Source organism: Bufo gargarizans, chromosome 4, assembly GCF_014858855.1.
Source record: "Bufo gargarizans isolate SCDJY-AF-19 chromosome 4, ASM1485885v1, whole genome shotgun sequence".
Taxonomy (NCBI): Eukaryota; Metazoa; Chordata; class Amphibia; order Anura; family Bufonidae; genus Bufo; species Bufo gargarizans.
In genome coordinates, this window is record NC_058083.1 from 529,698,919 (window position 1) to 529,718,930 (window position 20,012).

Consider the following 20,012-nt stretch of genomic DNA (forward strand, 5'->3'; position numbering starts at 1 on the left):
TCGCGCTAAGGTCCCTCGTTCACGACCTTCAGGTTCCCTTCTCCCGTTACCCATACCTTCCCGTCCTTGGACACACCTGTCCATGGACTTTATCACGGATCTTCCTCGTTCCTCGGGGAAGTCGGTGATCCTGGTGGTCGTGGACCGTTTTAGCAAGATGGCTCTTTTCGTTCCTTTCCCTGGTTTACCCAATGCTAAAACGTTGGCGCAAGCTTTTGTCGATCATATTGTTAAATTGCACGGCATTCCCTCTGAGATTGTTTCCGATAGAGGCACGCAGTTTGTGTCCAGGTTCTGGAAGGCTTTCTGTTCTCGCCTGGGGGTTCGGCTGTCCTTCTCTTCTGCTTTTCACCCGCAGTCGAATGGTCAGACTGAGCGCCTCAATCAGAATCTGGAGACATATTTGCGCTGTTTTGTGGCAGAGAACCAGGAGGATTGGTGTTCATTTCTCCCTCTTGCTGAGTTTGCTTTGAACAACCGTCGTCAGGAATCTTCTGATAAGTCACCATTTTTTGGTGCATATGGGTTCCATCCGCAGTTTGGGACATTCTCGGGAGGGGCTCTTTCTGGTTTACCTGAGGAGGAGAGATTTTCCTCGTCTTTGTCTACCATTTGGCAAAAGATTCAGAGTAATCTCAGAAAGATGAGTGAGAAGTATAAGCGTGTGGCTGATAAGAGACGTGTGCCTGGTCCGGACCTGAATGTGGGTGATCTGGTGTGGTTGTCTACAAGAAATATTAAACTGAAGGTTCCCTCCTGGAAATTGGGTCCCAAGTTTATTGGGCCTTATAAAATTTTGTCAGTCATCAATCCTGTTGCCTTCCGCCTTGATCTTCCACGGGTTTGGAAGATACATAATGTTTTTCACAGATCTCTCTTAAAACCATATGTCCAGCCCACGGTACCCTCCTCTTTGCCTCCTCCTCCGATTTTGGTTGATGGCAATCTGGAGTTTGAGGTTTCCAGAATTGTGGACTCTCGCATTGTCCGCGGTTCTCTTCAGTACCTCGTTCATTGGAAGGGTTATGGTCCTGAGGAGAGGATGTGGGTTCCGATGTCGGACATTAAAGCCACTCGCCTTATCAGGGCATTTCATAGGGCTCATCCTGGGAAGGTGGGTCCTGGGTGTCCGGAGTCCACCCGTAGAGGGGGGGGTACTGTCACTACCAGAGCTTTGAGACGTTCTCACAGCTCTGTGTCTCCACCCCTGTGATGATGTCACTTAGGGTTGGAGGTTTTCTCACTGTTCTGTTTCTCCGCCCCTGTGATGAGGTCTTTACTCCCAGCTGTCTCTCCTGCGTTTGATTTCTCTGCCTTTAAATCACCCCTCCTCCTATTGCAGGGCGTGGATTATATTTCTCTTTTCAGTTGTAGCTCTGCCTTGAGTATCTTCACTTCTTTAGCTACTAGTTCTCTGGACCTGTGTTCTGCTGCTGCAAGCACTCCGGATATTGCCAGCGGTCCTTGGATCCGTCTTCTCTGCGGCTGCAGCTCCATCAGCTAAGTGTGCAGACTTTGTTATGTACCTGGTGATTTCCTGACTGGATCTGAGGTGGCCCCGGTTCCCTCCATATTCTGAGCAGGGCATCGGTGGCCGTGCCCCTTCCACTATTGTAGGGGTTACAGGGCTCATCAGTCTAAGGTACGCGGGCATGCCTCGTTCCACCATTTGGATCCGGGCATGTGCTTTAGCAGCATAGGGAGAGTGTTGAGGGTCTGACAGGGGTCACCCTTTCTCTTCCCTAGTTTGGGGTCCGGTCAGTAGCTCTTTTTACTGTGTATACTCTTGTTACCCTTAAACAGCCGTGACACCGCGCCTGTCAGCATGGCGTACAACAGTGGAAAGGAGTGAAGAAGCCTGGCGCCTGTACCTATGTGTGGGGACAGAATGGCAGGTATGGGTAGTTGGGCTAAAAGTACCCCCCTCTTCTGCCTCTTCTCAGACCCTAGACAAAAAAAAAAAAATCAGAAGAAGAGGACCAAATCCTTTTGCAGTCCACGAGAAACTCTTCTTCATGCCCAGAATACTTTTGACCTTGTAGACATTCTCCTCACTGACCAGAGTAGGAGTAGAGGTAGGTTTTTTGACGAAACGATTGAGGACGACAGGCTTCAGCAGAGAGACATGGAATGAATTCGGTATCCGGAGAGATGCAGGCAACTTCACCTTGTAGGCCGCATCATTAATTCTCTCTAAAACTTCAAATGGACCAATAAAGTGTGGACCTAATTTGTAGAAGAGTACCTTAAGACGGATGTATTTAGAAGACAGCAAGACCTTATCTTTGGGATGAAATTGAGGAGGACTCCTGGGCCTCCTATCTGCAAAGATCTTCATTCTTGCGGATGCTTCCTTTTAAGGCAGTCTCGGTCTCCTTCCAAATCTTCGAAAAATCTTCTGTGATCTCATTAACCGCAGAAAGACCTGAAGTAGACTGTACTGGAAGTGGGATATTGGGTTGCTGGCCATAAACAATAAAAAACAATGATTTCTGGGAGGCTTTGCCTACATGATTATTATAGGAAAATTCCGCTATGGGCAAGAGCTCAACCCAGTCATCATGATGGAGATTAACAAAATGATGCAGGAAATTTGTAAGGATCTGGTTTACCTGCTCCACTTGGCCATTAGACTGAGGATGATATGTCGATGAGAAGTCCAGAGACATGTTCAACAGCTTGCATAGAGCCCTCCAGAACCTAGACGTGAATTGAACACCTCTATAGGAGACAATACAATGAGGAAAACCATGAAGATGGAAAATTAGCGAGATGAATCTTTTGGCCAGTTGAGGAGCTGAAGGAAGACTTGGCAGAGGGACAAAATGCGCCATTTTGGAAAAGAGATAAACGACTACCCAAATTACATAACAGCCACAATAAACAGGCAAATCTGTGATAAAATCTATGTATATTTGCTGCCAGGGAGCCTCGGGAACAGAAAGAGGAAGCAGGGGACCAGCAGGACGTTGTTTAGGCTTCTTATTCTGTGCCACCAGTACCATTGAGCGAAGAATTGGAAGGTCTTTTGCTGACCAGCATGACCTGCGACTTTCGAGGAGTAGAAAGTCTTTCCTGGGATCTGTCTGTTCTTAAGAGGACAGATAGCAATCTTAGCCGGATCAATGATGTGTTGAGGTTCCTCCTCCTGATCGGTAGAATCAAAGGACCTGGAAAGAGCATCTGCTTTGATGTTTTTTTCTGCTGCACGGAAGTGGAGATTGAAATCAAAGCAGGCAAAAAACAAGGACCATCTGGCTTGATGAAGATTAAGTCTTTGTGCACACTGCAGATAGGTAAGATTCATGTGGTTGGTATAGATCACCACAGGATGAGCTGCTCCCTCTTGACGGTAACGCCATTCCTCCAGTGCCTGTCACGGCTGAGGATGGGGGAAAATCCTCAGCCGTGCGATGCCACAGCCGATGTTATGGCTGCTCGGCCAGGACAACAGGATAGGGAGCAGGTCACCTCCTACAGCGTCCCTTACCTGACCCTAACTCCTATCTGCATGGGCCGACCTTAAAGGTAGGAGGACCCATGCGCAGGAACCTAGGGGCCCTGACTTACCCTCCATCCGGTCCCTAGCTAGGAGTCAGGGTAAGACAACCTACTCCTCCTAGGCACGGAGGAGCAGGAGTCTCAATGGCCAAGCTGCTGGGAAAAGGGGAACATTCTATCTTTTCTTGGAAAAGTGTCCAACTCACTAACACACACTGTGGCTGTTGCCGCAGGCAACGACATGGGTGGCACTCATGTCCTGGGAGTCAGCCCGAAGGCCGGGACACTGCCACCACATGTACATCATACCAAACGTTGCCACGGGCAGCCACAGTGAAGGGAAGGGTCAGTGCACACCACACATAAAACCAAGTGTACACACACACACCTAACAGAAAGGTTGCTAGGTGCAACCGCATGCCATGCAGCAAGCTGCCCAGCACCGCTCAGGCTGCTCTGCAGAAACCAACTCATACGACAGGTTGCCCGCGGCAACCACAAGTGAGGCCACACACCAGCAGCCCTCACCTGTGATTGAACACTAAACCAAACCGCAGGCAACCGCATGCGGTTGAGGAGTCACGGTCATGGCCACGGCCGTGACAGTGCCATCTTGATGGCCAACAACTCTCTGTCCTCAATTGAGTAGTTGCGCTCAGGAGTGGAGATGGCCCTGGAGAAGAAGCCACAGGTTGTCATCTTGCCAGAGGAAGATCTTTGTGAAGCACCACCCCAGCTCCAATAGACGATGCATCCACCTCAAGAAAAAATTGCTTAGTAGCATCAGGACAATGGAGCACAGGGGCCAAAGAGAAGTCCTTCTTCAGAGCTTAAAAGGCTGATTCAGCCTCTCCTGTCTAATCCTTTGCGGGTCAATGATGAGATGGGAAGCTGTCAAGGACAAGAAATGAGGCACGAACTGGCGGTAATAGTTGTCGAAGTCCAGGAATCCTGGATTGCTTTCAAACCAGAAGAACGAGGCCACTTTAAAATTGCTGAAAGCTTCCCAGGGTCCATCTGTAGAATAGTATCAGATATTATGTACCCCAGAAATGGAAGGGAGGACTGCTCAAAAATAAATTTTTGGAACTTGCCATACAGACGATTCTCTTAATCTTTGCAAGACCTGACAGAACTGTCTCCGGTGGGAAGACAAATCTGGAGAGAAAACAAGAATGTCGGCAAGGTACACCACAATGCAGGAATAGAGCAAGTCTCTAAAGATGTAATTCATGAACTCTTGTAAGACTGCTGGGGCATTGCTTAGCCCAAAGGACATCACTAAGTACTCGTAGTGACCATCTCGGGTGTTAAAAGCAGTCTTCCACTCATCCCCTTGACAGATCCTGATCAAGTTATAGGCCCCACGTAGGTCTAATTTGGAGAAGATCATTGCTCCCCTAAGGCAGTCGTACAACTCAGGAATCAGAGGAAGAGGATATTTGGTCTTTTTGGTGATCTTGTTGAGCCCCCTACAATCAATGCATGGGCGTAGGTTGCCATCTTTTTTTCTTCACAAAGAAGAACCCTGTGCCACCCGGAGTCAAAGATTTCAAGATTTGGCCTGAGTCTCCACTGGTGACAGGGGATAGATGTGTCCACGAGGAGGCAAGGAACCAGGAACCAAATCAATCGGGCAGTCATATGGCCTGTGTGGTGGTAACATCTCAGCCTCTCTTTTGTCAAAGACATCCGTGTAGGCATGATATGCTGCAGACAAACAAACCACTATAAGAATTGGAGTGCAAAAACACATGAATCATTAAAAATATAATTTTATTTAGTATAATGTTAAAAAATAATCATCATCATGACATTACAATGATATAATATAATAGCAAGGGACAACAGCCGCACAACACTTCTGTAGCTCACTCAGAATAAATGTACACAGGGATATATATGCCCAATATCCCAAATAAATAATCAAGTTCCAATATATGGTACACATACCTAATTAGAAAGTAGCTAGAGAGGTAGGGTCGCCTCCCCAACCGACCCTAGGCTTGCGAGGACAGAAACGGAGGAGATGTCCAGAACCGCCACAGTAGAAGCAAAGTCCACTAGTACGACGATGGTCATGTTGCTGTTAAACCAGCCCAAGACGGTCAACCTGCATGGGTTCAGGAGCAGCAGCAGAGATGGAAGGCTGAGGGACAGAAGACCGCTGGAAAGAGGATGCTGGATGATATAATCTTCTTTCACGTGTTACCTTAAAGTCCGGTCTAAAGCCCACACTCCGTGAAGATATAAGTGAGGGACATGAACATGTGGAGTCACTGTGGGTAGAGATACATGGCGCTAAAAACAATAATAAATTACTAATAGGAGTTTATTATAAACCACCTAATATACCAGAGTCCACAGAAAATCTACTACTAAACGAGATAGACGAGGCGGCAAATCATAATGAGGTGGTTATTATGGGGGACTTCAACTACCCAGATATAGACTGGGAAACTGAAACTTGTATATCTCATAAAGGAAACAGGTTCTTGGCAATAACCAAAGACAATTACCTCTCCCAACTGGTTCAGGACCCGACTAGAGGGACGGCCATACTGGACTTAGTATTAACCAATAGGCCTGACAGAACAACAGACGTGCAGGTTGGGGGACACCTGGGAAATAGTGACCACAAAGTAATAACCTTCCAATTATCATTCAAAAGAGCGTTTCTACAGGGAGGAACAAAAATACCAAACTTCAAAAAAGCTAAATTTAGCCAACTAAGAGAGGCCATGGGCCTAACTAACTAGGACAAAGTCCTCACAAATAAAAATACAGCCACAAAATGGGATATCTTTAAAAGCATCCTAAAATCTCATTGTGAGAGGTACATACCGTATGGGAATAAAAGGTTAAGGAACAAAAAGAAACCAATGTGGATAAACAGAACTGTAAAGAAAGCAATAAATGACAAAAAGAAAGCATATAAAACACTAAAACAGGAAGGTAGCACGGAAGCACTGAAAAACTATAAGGAAAAAAATAGAACATGTAAAAAACAAATAAAAGCGGCCAAACTAGAGACCGAAAGATTAATTGCCAAAGAGAGTAAAACTAACCCTAAAATATTCTTCAATTATATAAATGTTAAAAAGTATAAATCTGAAGGTGTCGGCCCTTTAAAGAGTAATGAGGGGGGAGTCGCACAGAGCGACGAGGAGAAAGCAAAGCTGTTAAATATTTTTTTCTCCAATGTATTCACTGAGGAAAATAAACTGAATGTTGAAATAAATTCCCCATTAAAAGTGTCCTGTCTGACCCAGGAAGAAGTACATCAGCGACTTAAAAAGATTAAAATAGACAAATCGCCAGGACCAGATGGCATACACCCCGTATCCTAAGGGAATTAAGTAATGTCATAGCCAGACCCTTATTTCTGATATTTAAGGACTTTATACTGACAGGGAATGTCCCACAGGATTGGCGCATGGCAAATGTGGTGCCAATATTAAAAAAGGGTCCAAAAACAGAGCCTGGAAACTATAGGCCGGTAAGTTTAACATCTGTTGTGGGTAAACAGTTTGAAGGTTTTCTGAGAGATGTTATGTTAGAGCATCTTAACGGAAATAAGCAAATAACGCCATATCAGCATGGCTTTGTGAGGGATCGGTCATGTCAAACTAATTTAATCAGTTTCTATGAGGAGATAAGTTCTAGACTTGACAGCGGTGAATCAATGGATGTCGTATATCTGGACTTCTCCAAAGCATTTGACTCTGTACCACATAAAAGGTTAGTATATAAAATGAGAATGCTCGGACTGGGAGAAAACGTCTGTATGTGGGGAAGTAACTGGCTCAGTGATAGAAAACAGAGGGTGGTTATTAACGGTACACACTCAGATTGGGTCACTGTCACTAGTGGGGTACCTCAGGGGTCAGTATTGGGCCCTATTCTCTTCAATATATTTATTAATGATCTTGTAGAAGGCTTGCATAGTAAAATATAAATTTTCGCAGATGATACTAAACTGTGTAAAGTAATTAACACTGAAGAGGACAGTATACTACTACAGAGGGATCTGGATAGAATGGAGGCTTGGGCAGATAAGTGGCAGATGAGGTTTAACACTGACAAATGTAAAGTTATGCACATGGGAAGGAATAATGCAAGTCACCCGTACATACTAAATGGTAAAACACTCGGTAACACTGACATGGAAAAGGATCTAGGAATTTTAATAAACAGCAAACTAAGCTGCAAAAACCAGTGTCAGGCAGCTGCTGCCAAGGCCAATAAGATAATGGGTTGCATCAAAAGGGGCATAGATGCCCGTGATGAGAACATAGTCCTACCACTTTACAAATCACTAGTCAGACCACACATGGAGTACTGTGTACAGTTCTGGGCTCCAGTGAACAAAGCAGACATAGCAGAGCTGGAGAGGGTCCAGAGGAGGGCAACTAAAGTAATAACTGGAATGGGGCAACTACAGTACCCTGAAAGATTATCAAAATTAGGGTTATTCACTTTAGAAAAAAGATGACTGAGAGGAGATCTAATTAATATGTATAAATATATCAGGGGACAGTACAGAGATCTATCCCATCATCTATTCATTCCCAGGACTGTGACTGTGACGAGGGGACATCCTCTGCGTCTGGAGGAAAGAAGGTTTGTACACAAACATAGAAGAGGATTCTTTACGGTAAGAGCAGTGAGACTATGGAGCTCTCTGCCTGAGGAGGTGGTGATAGTGAGTACAATAAAGGAATTCAAGAGGGGCCTGGATGTATTTCTGGAGTGTAATAATATTACAGGCTATAGCTACTAGAGAGGGGTCGCTGATCCAGGGAGTTAGTCTGATTGCCTGATTAGAGTCGGGAAGGAATTTTTTATTCCCCTAAAGTGAGGAAAATTGGCTTCTACCTCACAGGTTTTTTTTTTGCCTTCCTCTGGATCAACTTGCAGGATGACAGGCCGAACTGGATGGACAAATGTCTTTTTTCGGCCTTATGTACTATGTTACCTCCTTAGCACGTTCTTGAAAGTGCAGATCAATCCGGGTGGCCAGGAAAATGAGGTCATCCAGGGTAGAGGGAATATCCCGACCGGCCAGTTTATCCTTAATTTTTCCGGAGAGGCCCTCCCGGAAGACGGCCACTAGTGCCTCATTATTTCAGCCTAGTTAAGAAGCCAGGGTCCGGAACTGGATTGCGCCCTGGCCCAAAGACTTACTGTCACGCCCATGGTTATGGTCGTGACTCCTTGGGAGCCGCATGCAGTTGCCCGCGGTCTGGGTGTTGTGTCAACCGCAGCTGGGGGCACTTAGTTGTTTGCCTCAAGTGCGGTTGCCGCGGACAACAGGTATGCGTGCGGTTGCCTCTGGCTTTGTGTGTGTGTTTGTGTGCACTTTCCTTGTTTGGTGTGCACTGTGTCATTTCCCTTCACTGGTGGCTGACCGTGGCAACGTGTGGTGTTGTACATGTGGTGGCAGTGTCTCGGCCTTCTGGCTGTTTCCCATGACATAGTTGCCACGCATGTCGTTGCCTGCGGTAACAGCTGCAGTGTAAGGTTTGTTTCGACATTTCCCCTTTAGTGGCAGTCTTTCAGTGCCTGGTGTTGGAAGGGTTAACTTCCTTCTTTGTGTGTGAACACTGGGTGTGTCTGTTTGTGGCCACTTTGGGCTATAAAGCCTCAGTAAAGACCTGTAGTCTGAGAGGTACTCCAGCCTTGTTTGTAAGCTGGAGTCATCCTCCTGGTTACTATGTATTGATGTCAAGTTGATGTGTTATCCTTTCTATGTTTATTACAGCTATGGATGTCCTGGTTACCTGTGTGTTTTGTGGTGTGCTGCCTCCTTAGTGTTTGTGTGGACAGCAATACTGGTGCATGGGTTCCAGTCAGCAAGGCTGTGGCAGGTAGGTTTGGAACTAGTTTAGTTCTCCTGGCATATCCATATGTCTGTATATGTTCCCCCTTCCTTGCAGCTTGGCCAGTGAGACTCCTGTTCCTCCGTATCCAGGAGGAAAAGGTCGTCTTACCCTGCTCCTAGTTAAGGGCCACCCTGAGGGCTAGTAGGGACTTCAAGGTTCCGGAGTATGAGCCCTCCTACCATCAGGGTCGGCTCATACAGCTAGGAGTCAGGGTCAGAGTTAGGGACGTAATAGGAGGTGACCTGCCCCCTAAGGCTACTTTCACACTTGCGTTCAGAGCGGATCCGTCTGAGACGAATCCGCTCATATAATGCAGACTGTGGATCCGTTCAGAACGGATCTGTCTGCATTATTTTGTAAAAAAAATTCTAAGTGTCAAAGTAGCCTCAGACGGATCCATCCAGACTTTACATTGAAAGTCAATGGGGGACGGATCCGTTTGAAAATTGAGCCATAGTGTGTCATATTCAAACGGATCCGTCCCCATTGACTTACATTGTAAGTCTGGACGGATCAGTTGTCTGCCTGCTGAGCGGAGCGGAGGCTGAACGCTGCCAGACTGATGCATTCTGAGCGGATCCGCATCCACTCAGAATGCATTAGGGCTGGACGGAAGCGTTCGGGGCCGCTTGTGAGAGCCTTTGTAACGGAACTCACAAGCGGAGCCCCGAACGCTAGTGTGAAAGTAGCCTAATTCTGTCGTCCTGGTCAAGCAGCGACCATACATCATCTTGCATCGCACGGCTGAGGGTTTCCTCCATCCTCAGCCGTGACACTTACTCCCCTGGCGCAGCCACAGTATGGAGGAAGCAGCTGAAGTGGTGAGTCCAGACTCGTCGAACACCCTACGGAAGGCTTCTAGGAAGGCCTGTAGATCCGAGATGACAGGATCACTCCTCCCCCAGAGTGGGTTTATCCAGGCCAGGGCCTCTCCAGTAAGGCGCGACATCAGGAAAGTTACCTGCCTGAAAGAAAATTGCTAAAAGAACCTTTATTAAGCAATCACATTAAAAATAAATGGTAGTCCACTAAATAAACTATCAGGCTGAGCATCAGAAACTTGAAGGTGCCTTCAAAAAAATTAAAATATCACTTGCACCTCCTGTTGGGTCAGTCCCATATCGAAATATTACTGTATGCTTGATTAGTACATACTTGGTTGAGTTACAATTCATGTGGAAAAGCCTTCAGCTAAATCGATCCTTCATCTAAGGAGACCTCAATGCACTATGGTTTGTAGTTGAACTCGACACTTATGAGCTGCCTATATGTCTCGCAGCCTCAGCTGTCTTTGTTATCCCCACGACAGCCTGCAATGCATATGTATCTCCCAATTGTCAAATTGATGCTCAATAAGCTATTTATATCATTGTGCTATACTCATGTCCCTAGCTTGACGCATTTTTAGTGCTGAGATACACTCAGCCTTTCATCAGGAGCTATTAGCCACAAAAACAAAATAAAAATGATTGATGTAGCTGTACGCCACTGATAGCGTGCATGCAGCCTAAAGCATCCGGCACTATTGTGGCCGTACCGCGGCCGCCGAGTGCCGCTCCTTAAATTAGACTAACCACGCCCCCTGGGCCGAGCTCTCGAGCAGGAGCTTCCAATAACTACAGAGGACTGTCAATCAGCGACCTCCCCCTCCCGCCTCTCTGCCATCACATACAGCACCGAGGGCAAAAAAATAACTACATCAGAAAGTGACCTAAACGGCAGTAAGTGCAGTAAGGGGAAAATTGCAGTCTAACTGTGCCAGGGTCATCGTCACTGAAAACAGAGATCGCAAAACACCCTATTACCTTACTATGAACACATGACCACTGTTACTGGAACAACGGCTGGTATTGCAACCAAGAGACATGACGTGCACACAGCACTGTCATTGTGCTAAGCAATATGGCCAAAATTAAAGCCGGACCCCAAATATTAATGGGTTTATACGACAAAAAGATACAATATATTTTCTTAGATATAATAACATATACATATTATTGTCAATAGACCCATATGCAGACAAAATAAATAAATTATTAGTGTGGAAAGGCATCTGAAAAGGACATTTTTACATCAGGGCTATCATCCTGCTTCAATTGAAGATCATATCACGAGAGCCACCAAGATCCCCAGAAGTCAACTTCTCCAATACAATGAAAAGAACCAGCACGTACCTCTGGTTGTGACCTACAACCCACAGCTAGAGGTACTGAGGAAAACTGCCAAAAAATGACATCATGTCCTACATAAGGATGATCGACTAAAAATAATCTTCCCAGATCCCGCCTTACTAGCTTACCGACAACCTCTAAATCTAAGGAATATTCTGATCAGCTCAAGTTCAAGGCCATGTACCGCAGAAAAAGGAACCCATCCCTGTAATATAAGAAGATGCAAAACCTGTTCCCATATAATGACAACAGATAAGATCCGGATCCTCAACACATAGCAGGACTATCAGATCCCTGGGACATTCACATGTTCTACATCTAATATTGTTTATCTGATTCTCTGCACTAAATGTCCTCTTGGAGGCCTCTACGTTGGAGAAACAGGACAGAAACTCAATGGAAGGGGGGGCGGAGCCTGCAACGAAGCCGGATGGCTGTGTGAAGTGCGGCTCTCCAGAAGCTTATCCCTCATAGCGCACTATTTTAAGCTCCAAAGATACCAAAATGGTCAAAATAGGTGGCCAAAAGCCCGCTGACCAGGCGGGTCATGCTCGTTCCCTTAGCCAGTCCGGCGAAATTGAGAAATTTATCAAAAAAGCGGCTGTGATAGCTGTTAACAAGGAATCCAAGATGGCGCCCGGAACACCTCGCTCCGGCTACAAACAGGCTGCAGCTTCCAGCTCTGATAAGGTAGGAGACGAACCCTGCGACTCCGAACACCTACCCATCTCTAGGGCTTTCCTCAAGGAGGCACTATTGGATGCCCTGGGCCCGCTTAGCCAAGATCTTTCCTTAATAAAGGAGGATGTTCGGCATATAGGCCGGAGAGTGGAGGCTCTTGAAGACACCCAGGCCGCAATACTGCAGCACCAGGGCGGGGTATCCTCCAGCCTGGCACTAGCCCAAAACCACATCAACTCCTTGTACACAGCATTAGAGGACCAGGAAAATAGAAGTAGGAGAAATAATCTCCGCTTCAGAGGCATACCTGAAACGGTTGATGCTGTCGATATCCTTGAAGCGGTCACTCAAATCTGTCTCAAACTGCTAGGTCCGGACACTGTGTTTGAGGTGTTAATTGAAAGGGCTCACAGAGCTCTCCGTCCAAAGCCACAGCCGTCGGAACCACCTAGGGACGTGATTTGCAAGTTTCTACACTTCCCAGTGAAAGAGGCTATACTATCTTGCTCCAGAAATTCCAGCTCAATAGAATGGGAAAACAACTCCATAACTATCTTCCAAGACCTGGCCCAATCCACCCTCAAGAAGAGGAAAATGCTGAAACCACTTACAGATTGTCTACGCCAACGCAAGATTATATACAGATGGACATTCCCTTTTGGTGTTTCCTTCCTTCATGACGGTCGTCGTCTCCATATTGCCTCTTTCAGTGATTTGGACAAAGCCTACGACCTTCTCCAGATCTCGCAATTGCCCATAGAAAATTGGGACGCTGCCCAGAATATGACCACCCTACCTGATCTTCCTCAAGTAACACCCTGGGAACCTCCTCATACCCCAAGGCCCCAAAAATCCAGAAAAGGGAACTTCTCAACCACTCCTAAACGATTATCCCTGTTGGATAAATAATCGTCTCCTATTACCCCGTCAACTTGCTGCTGTCACAAGGGACTCATTGCATAAGTTCTATATTCTACGTTACTATATCCTCTTGAATTATCAAATGAAAATTATATTCTCTTTCTGAGTGGGACTGGAGACTTATACTTTCATACCACATTTGATTATGCCTTGTCTCCGCTTAGTATTGATAGAGGAGACAGTAGGGATTTTCTTCCCATCTGAATGTAAGCTTAAATAGTCATTTCGCTATATAGTAACTCATAGGTTGCTGCAACTGCAGTTTTCATCCTTTTCCTTCCCCCTCCTGCCCCCCCTCTCCCTCTCCCCCCCCCCCCTCTTTTCTTTATACGGTAATAACCCTTGGTAAGGATGTCTTCCTATACATACACATTTTCCAGGGTCTTCTAAAACTAACATCTCCCTTTGGTATCATCCACTCCATAGAGGGTGTCGCTTTAACTAGGTAATTTTACCTTCTTCCCCCTCCTTTACTGCTACCTATGCGTGGAACTACATTTACTAAGTCTCACTTTAGTTTACGACTAAGTAATTTCACTTGGTTGCTGTTACAGGTTTTGTTCTTTGTTTTTTACTTTTACTGTCTTGACAGGTACTTAAGAACTTCAGAGGTGACCTCTCCAGCGCATGATCCGGGAATATTACGAATTTCGGGAATTCTCTGTGCTATGTGGGGGGACTGGACGTGGGATGACTCTCCTCGAGGTAGCACCTTCCTTTCTCTCCCTTTACAGGGTACCCAGCCCTTTTCTAGAGTTTCTGTTCAGAAATTGTGTCACCTCCCCCCACAGATCTACTGATGGCTGAGCTCAAACTGGTTTCTTATAATGTTAAAGGGCTGAGATCCCCCTCCAAGAGATGCCAGATCCTATCTATGCTAAATAAGGAAAAATGCTCGGTGGTTTTCCTTCAGGAAACCCACTTTAAACATAACAGATATCCAAATCTTACCCACTCCAAATTCCCTAATTGGTACCACTGCGGAGCGGGAGGTTCTGCCTCGAGGGGCGTCAGTATTGGCTTCCACAGGAATCTTCCTTTTATATATAAATCCCACCTGCAGGATCCTGAGGGTATATTCTTGATAGTAAAAGGATTGCTGGGTCAAACTTTCTTCACATTAGTGAATATCTACGCCCCCAACTCAGACCAGGTTAATTGGCTTAATAATACTCTTTCTTTGGTGGAGTCTCACAGAGAAGGCTTTTTGATTATAGCAGGTGACTTCAACCTGGCCCCTAACCCTCTTGTGGACACCTCATCAGGGAAATCCTCCGTTTCATTGAAGGCACTTAAACTGTTCCACAATAAGCTTTATAACCTGGGGATGGTGGACATTTGGCGCTGCCTAAACCCAGAGACAGTAGACTATTCTTTCTATTCCTTAGCTAATAGCTCGCATAGTAGAATAGATTTCATTCTCCTTCCTAAGGAAAAGCTCCAACTTTGCTCATCCTCCCTTATAGGTGATATTACCTTATCCGACCACTCCCCTATTTATTGCACTATACGCCCGAACCCTAAGTCTGATAGACACTTCACTTGGAGACTTAATGAGTCTCTACTGAGCAACACTAAGCATAAATCCCAGATAGCTTCCTTTATCGAGGAATACTTTTCACTCAATAATACCCCTGAAATTTCTCCCCAGACTCTATGGGATGCCCACAAACCGTACATTAGAGGCAGATTAATAAGCTTATGTTCTTTCCTTAGGAAGGAGTCAGAAAAAAAGCTCAACACCTTACTATCTAAAATTCATGATGTAGAAAAAATCCATAAACAATCCCTACTTGCGTGCCACCTATCGGAACTCTCTTCTCTCAGATCACAATTAAAAAACCTACTGAACGAACGTTCAGCTAAGTTCTTTCTATCAGCACAACAAAAAACCTTTGCACATGGCAATAAAGCTTCGAAATACATGATACGCAGAATAAAACAGAGAAGAGATTCCCGCTATGTGCAGAGTATCAAATCTTCTCAGTGCATTCATCTGTTCAAAGCGGAGGAAATTGCTGAGCAGTTTAGGTCTTTCTATGAGTCCCTATACAATCTCCCACCCTCTAATCTTCCAAATCCTTCCCTGGATAGAGAGGCCAACATCGACTCCCTTTTAGATACCCTTAATCTCCCTTCACTAACACCATCACAACAAGAGCTGCTGTCCAAACCTTTTACCTCTTTAGAACTGTTGACTGCAATTAAATCAACCCCCAAAGGAAAAAGTCCTGGCCCTGATGGCCTGCCCATTTCTTATTATACAACTTTCAAAGAGCTTCTTATTCCATTCCTGCTCCCTATCTGTAATAACTCACTAGCTGGTCACTCACTTTCCGCTGACATGACGAACGCCTCAATTACAATTATTCCTAAAGATGGTAAAGACCCTTCTTCTTGTGGTAACTATAGACCCATTTCCCTACTTAATGTAGATCTCAAGCTACTAGCAAAAATGCTCGCCACAAGACTGCAGAACCTTCTCCCAGACTTAATTCACCCCGACCAGGTGGGCTTTGTTAAAGGTCGTGAAGGGAAAAACAACACCACTAAGATTTTAGACGCTTTATACTATGCTTCCCATACATGCACTCCTCTGGTCATGATTGGCACGGACGCCGAGAAGGCTTTCGACAGGGTGGACTGGACCTATATTAGGAGGGCCCTTTCAAAATTCCAGATCCCTGACCAATTCATAAATGCTATTTTCTCCATGTACACGCATTCCTCGGCGTCCGTGTCGGTCAATGGCCTGATGACCTCACACTTCCCAATTAGAAACGGTACAAGACAGGGATACCCACTGTCACCTCTGGTGTTTGTTCTTGTTATGGAATCAATGTTGCAAGCCCTTAGGCAAGACAGGGAGATTGGTGGTCTGATGATGAGTAATCATGAATTTAAGCTGGCTGCTTTTGCAGATGATCTGCTGATTCTGACCACCAACCCCCTTAAATCCATGTCCAAAATAGTCTCAAAACTTAACCTATTCGGCTCTTTATCTAATTTTAAAGTAAACCCCTCAAAGTCCCAAATCCTACATGTTGGCCTCTCCTCTTCAAGCCTCCTGTCTCTCCAGGCAAACTCCCCATTTAACTGGCACACTCAACAATTGACATACCTAGGAATTAAGATTTCCCCCGACCTTACCAGCTTATTCCAGCTAAACTATAAACCCCTACTAGCTTCTATTCAGACTCAACTAGAGTCATTAGACTTCCCATATCTCTCTTGGTTTGGGAGGAAGAATATACTCATGTCCCTTATCATACCCAGACTTACCTACCTAATGCAGGTGCTCCCCATCGAAATCCCTAAATCTTACCTTACCTCCTTAAATAAATTAATATGCAAATTTATTTGGCATGGCAAACATCCCCGTATCGCACTCAACACCTTAACTAGACCTAAAGCTAAAGGGGGGATTGAACTCCCTGACCCAGAGACTTACATGAAAGCCATCCAACTATCTAGAGTCATAGACTGGATTAGAAGCCCATCCCACAAGACTTGGCTTATTTTGGAGAATGCCCTTTTATCCTCCCCTACTAGGGCTCTTTTGTTGTCCGATAGACTGCCTTCTATATTAGGCTCCATCCCTAACCCTCTTATTAGGACCACCATAAAGGTTTGGAGAAGTTTCTTGTCCAACACTGGGGCTTTGACCCTGCCTTCCCCCTTACTGCAGATAAAAGATATAATCAATTTAGCTCCTAAGGATCTGAGGGATAGCTGTCCCCTAGCCTTGAGATCCTCTGGGATCGCAATTAAACTAATCTTAGACCAAGATGGCTGTGCGCTTCCCGACCCTGATATCCTTAAAGTCCTAGACATACAGGCTCTCAACCCATTCCTACTGCTGTCACTACCAGAGCTTTGAGACGTTCTCACAGCTCTGTCTCTCCACCCCTGTTATGATGTCACTTAGAGTTTGGAGGTGTTCTCACTGTTCTGTCTCTCCGCCCCTGTGATGAGGTCTTTACTCTCAGCTGTTCCTCCTGCGTTTGATTACCCTGCCTTTAAATCACCCCTCCTCCTATTGCAGGGCGTGGATTATACTTCTCTTTTCAGTTGTAGCTCTGCCTTGAGTATCGTCACTTCTTAAGCTACTAGTTCTCTGGACCTGTGTTCTGCTGCTGCAAGCACTCCGGATATTGCCAGCGGCCCTTGGATCCGTCTTCTCTGCGGCTACAGCTCCATCAGCTAAGTGTGCAGACTTTGTTGTGTACCTGGTGATTTCCTGACTGGATCTGAGGTGGCCACGGTTCCCTCCATATTCTGAGCAGGAAATGATTAATAGCAAGTCATATCCTCGCAAAACTATTTCCACAATATACAAGCACTTGATATCCCCCCCTTCCTAACAGTCAAGCCCGCTGTAATTGGTCTCTGGGAAAAAGATCTCCAAAGGACCTTCTCAACTTCTGAGATTAACAAATTAATGATTTCCCCACATAAAATATCGAGATGCGTGCGCATTCAAGAGAACAGTTACAAGATACTTATGAGGTGGTACAGAACCCCAGATAAGACGTGTCTTTATGGCTCTACTGCCTCAGACACCTGTTGGAGGTGTAACAAAGCCAAAGGCTCCTTCTTGCACATCTGGTGGTCATGCGAATTAATTAATCCGTGGTGGCATAAAATAATATCTAGGTGTAACCAGATCTGCCAGACCTCCCTCCCTTGTACTCCAGACCTTACTCTATTATCACTGGGTCTGGATGGATTGGGAAAATCAAAATCCTCGCTCTTTTCCCTCTTAGTGGCTGCAGCCAGATTACTTCTCCCAACGCTTTGGCTGTCCTCTGAAGTCCCAAGTATGGACCATTGGATCAACAGGGTAGATCAGATTTATAGATTAGAAGAGATCTCGCATTGGGAGCTACGCTCTAGATCTACCTTCCTTCAGATTTGGTCCCCTTGGAGATCTTATAGGAGCTTCTCTTGATCACTTACCCCCCACCTGCTCTCGGATATGCATGGTCCAACATATTTATCCTTTTGAAATTGGCTCCTTCTCACCTCGTGTCATACCATTTAAGCCTAAATATACCTGTCACCCGTTTTAATCCGTACTTAACTGTCTGGATTTATTTGTTCACTTGTTTTTGTTTTTCATTTGAATGCGCCGACTCACATGCCTTTGAGACTTGTGGCCTGACATTCCTTCCTCTCTACATTACAATGCTACTCGAATGCTATAGATAGTTGAGATATCTTATTGCATGTCATCTACTCTGTATGTAATCTCTCATGCTATGTACTTGTCATTGTTTCATCCATGAAAATGAAAAACAATAAAAATTGTTAATTATAAAAAAAAGAAACTCAATGGAAGGATGAGGTCCCACCGTCACACAATAAAGAGAAGAAGCTACACTTCCCTCATTTTCAAGATCTTTGATATTCTGTTATTTTTCAAATGTCCATTCATTCCCCCATGTCTCTGTTCTTATTGTATATATATTGCTGTTTCTTTATATATTCTGGTAGTACGCCTGATGAAAGGACTGGTGATGTCTCGATGTACATTCGTGGCCAAAAGTTTTGAGAATCACACAAATATTAGTTTTCACAAAGTTTGCTGCTAAACTGCTTTTAGATCTTTGTTTCAGTTGTTTCTGTGATGTAGTGAAATATAATTACACGCACTTCATACGTTTCAAAGGCTTTTATCGACAATTACATGACATTTATGCAAAGAGTCAGTATTTGCAGTGTTGGCCCTTCTTTTTCAGGACCTCTGCAATTCGACTGGGCATGCTCTCAATCAACTTCTGGGCCAATTCCTGACTGATAGCAACCCATTCTTTCATAATCACTTCTTGGAGTTTATCAGAATTAGTGGATTTTTGTTTGTCCACCCGCCTCTTGAGGATTGACCACAACTTCTCAATGGGATAAAGATCTGGGAGTTTCCAGGCCATGGACCCAAAATGTCAACGTTTTGGTCCCCGAGCCACTTAGTTATCACTTTTGCCTTATGGCACGGTGCTCCATCGTGCTGGAAAATGCATTGTTCTTCACCAAACTGTCGTTGGATTGTTGGAAGAAGTTGCTGTTGGAGGGTGTTTTGGTACCATTCTTTATTCATGGCTGTGTTTTTGGGCAAAATTGTGAGTGAGCCCACTCCCTTGGATGAGAAGCAACCCCACACATGAATGGTCTCAGGATGCTTTACTGTTGGCATGACACAGGACTGATGGTAGCGCTCACCTTTTCTTCTCCGGACAAGCCTTTTTCCTGATGCCCCAAACAATCGGAAAGAGGCTTCATCGGAGAATATGACTTTGCCCCAGTCCTCAGCAGTCCATTCACCATATTTTCTGCAGAAGATCAATCTGTCCCTGATGTTTTTTTTGGAGAGAAGTGGCTTCTTTGCTGCCCTTCTTGACACCAGGCCATCTTCCAAAAGTCTTCGCCTCACTGTGCAGATGCGCTCACACCTGCCTGCTGCCATTCCTGAGCAAGCTCTGCACTGGTGGCACTCCGATCCCGCAGCTGAATCCTCTTTAGGAGACGATCCTGGCGCTTGCTGGACTTTCTTGGACGCCCTGAAGCCTTCTTAACAAGAATTGAACCTCTTTCCTTGAAGTTCTTGATGATCCTATAAATTGTTGATTGAGGTGCAATCTTAGTAGCCACAATATCCTTGCCTGTGAAGCCATTTTTATGCAACGCAATGATGGCTGCACGCTGTTTCTTTGCAGGTCACCATGGTTAACAATGGAAGAACAATGATTTCAAGCATCACCCTCCTTTTAACAGGTCAAGTCTGCCATTTTAACCCAATCAGCCTGACATAATGATCTCCAGCCTTGTGCTCGTCAACATTCTCACCTGAGTTAAC

At 45.3% G+C, this 20,012-nt stretch overlaps 1 protein-coding gene across 1 annotated transcript in view; it reads right to left on the reverse strand.

Moving 5' to 3' along the window:
• Nucleotides 1-20,012, reverse strand: part of LOC122934737 (oocyte zinc finger protein XlCOF22-like) — a 676,648-nt gene that overhangs the window by 446,121 nt on the left and 210,515 nt on the right. The window lies entirely within an intron of this gene.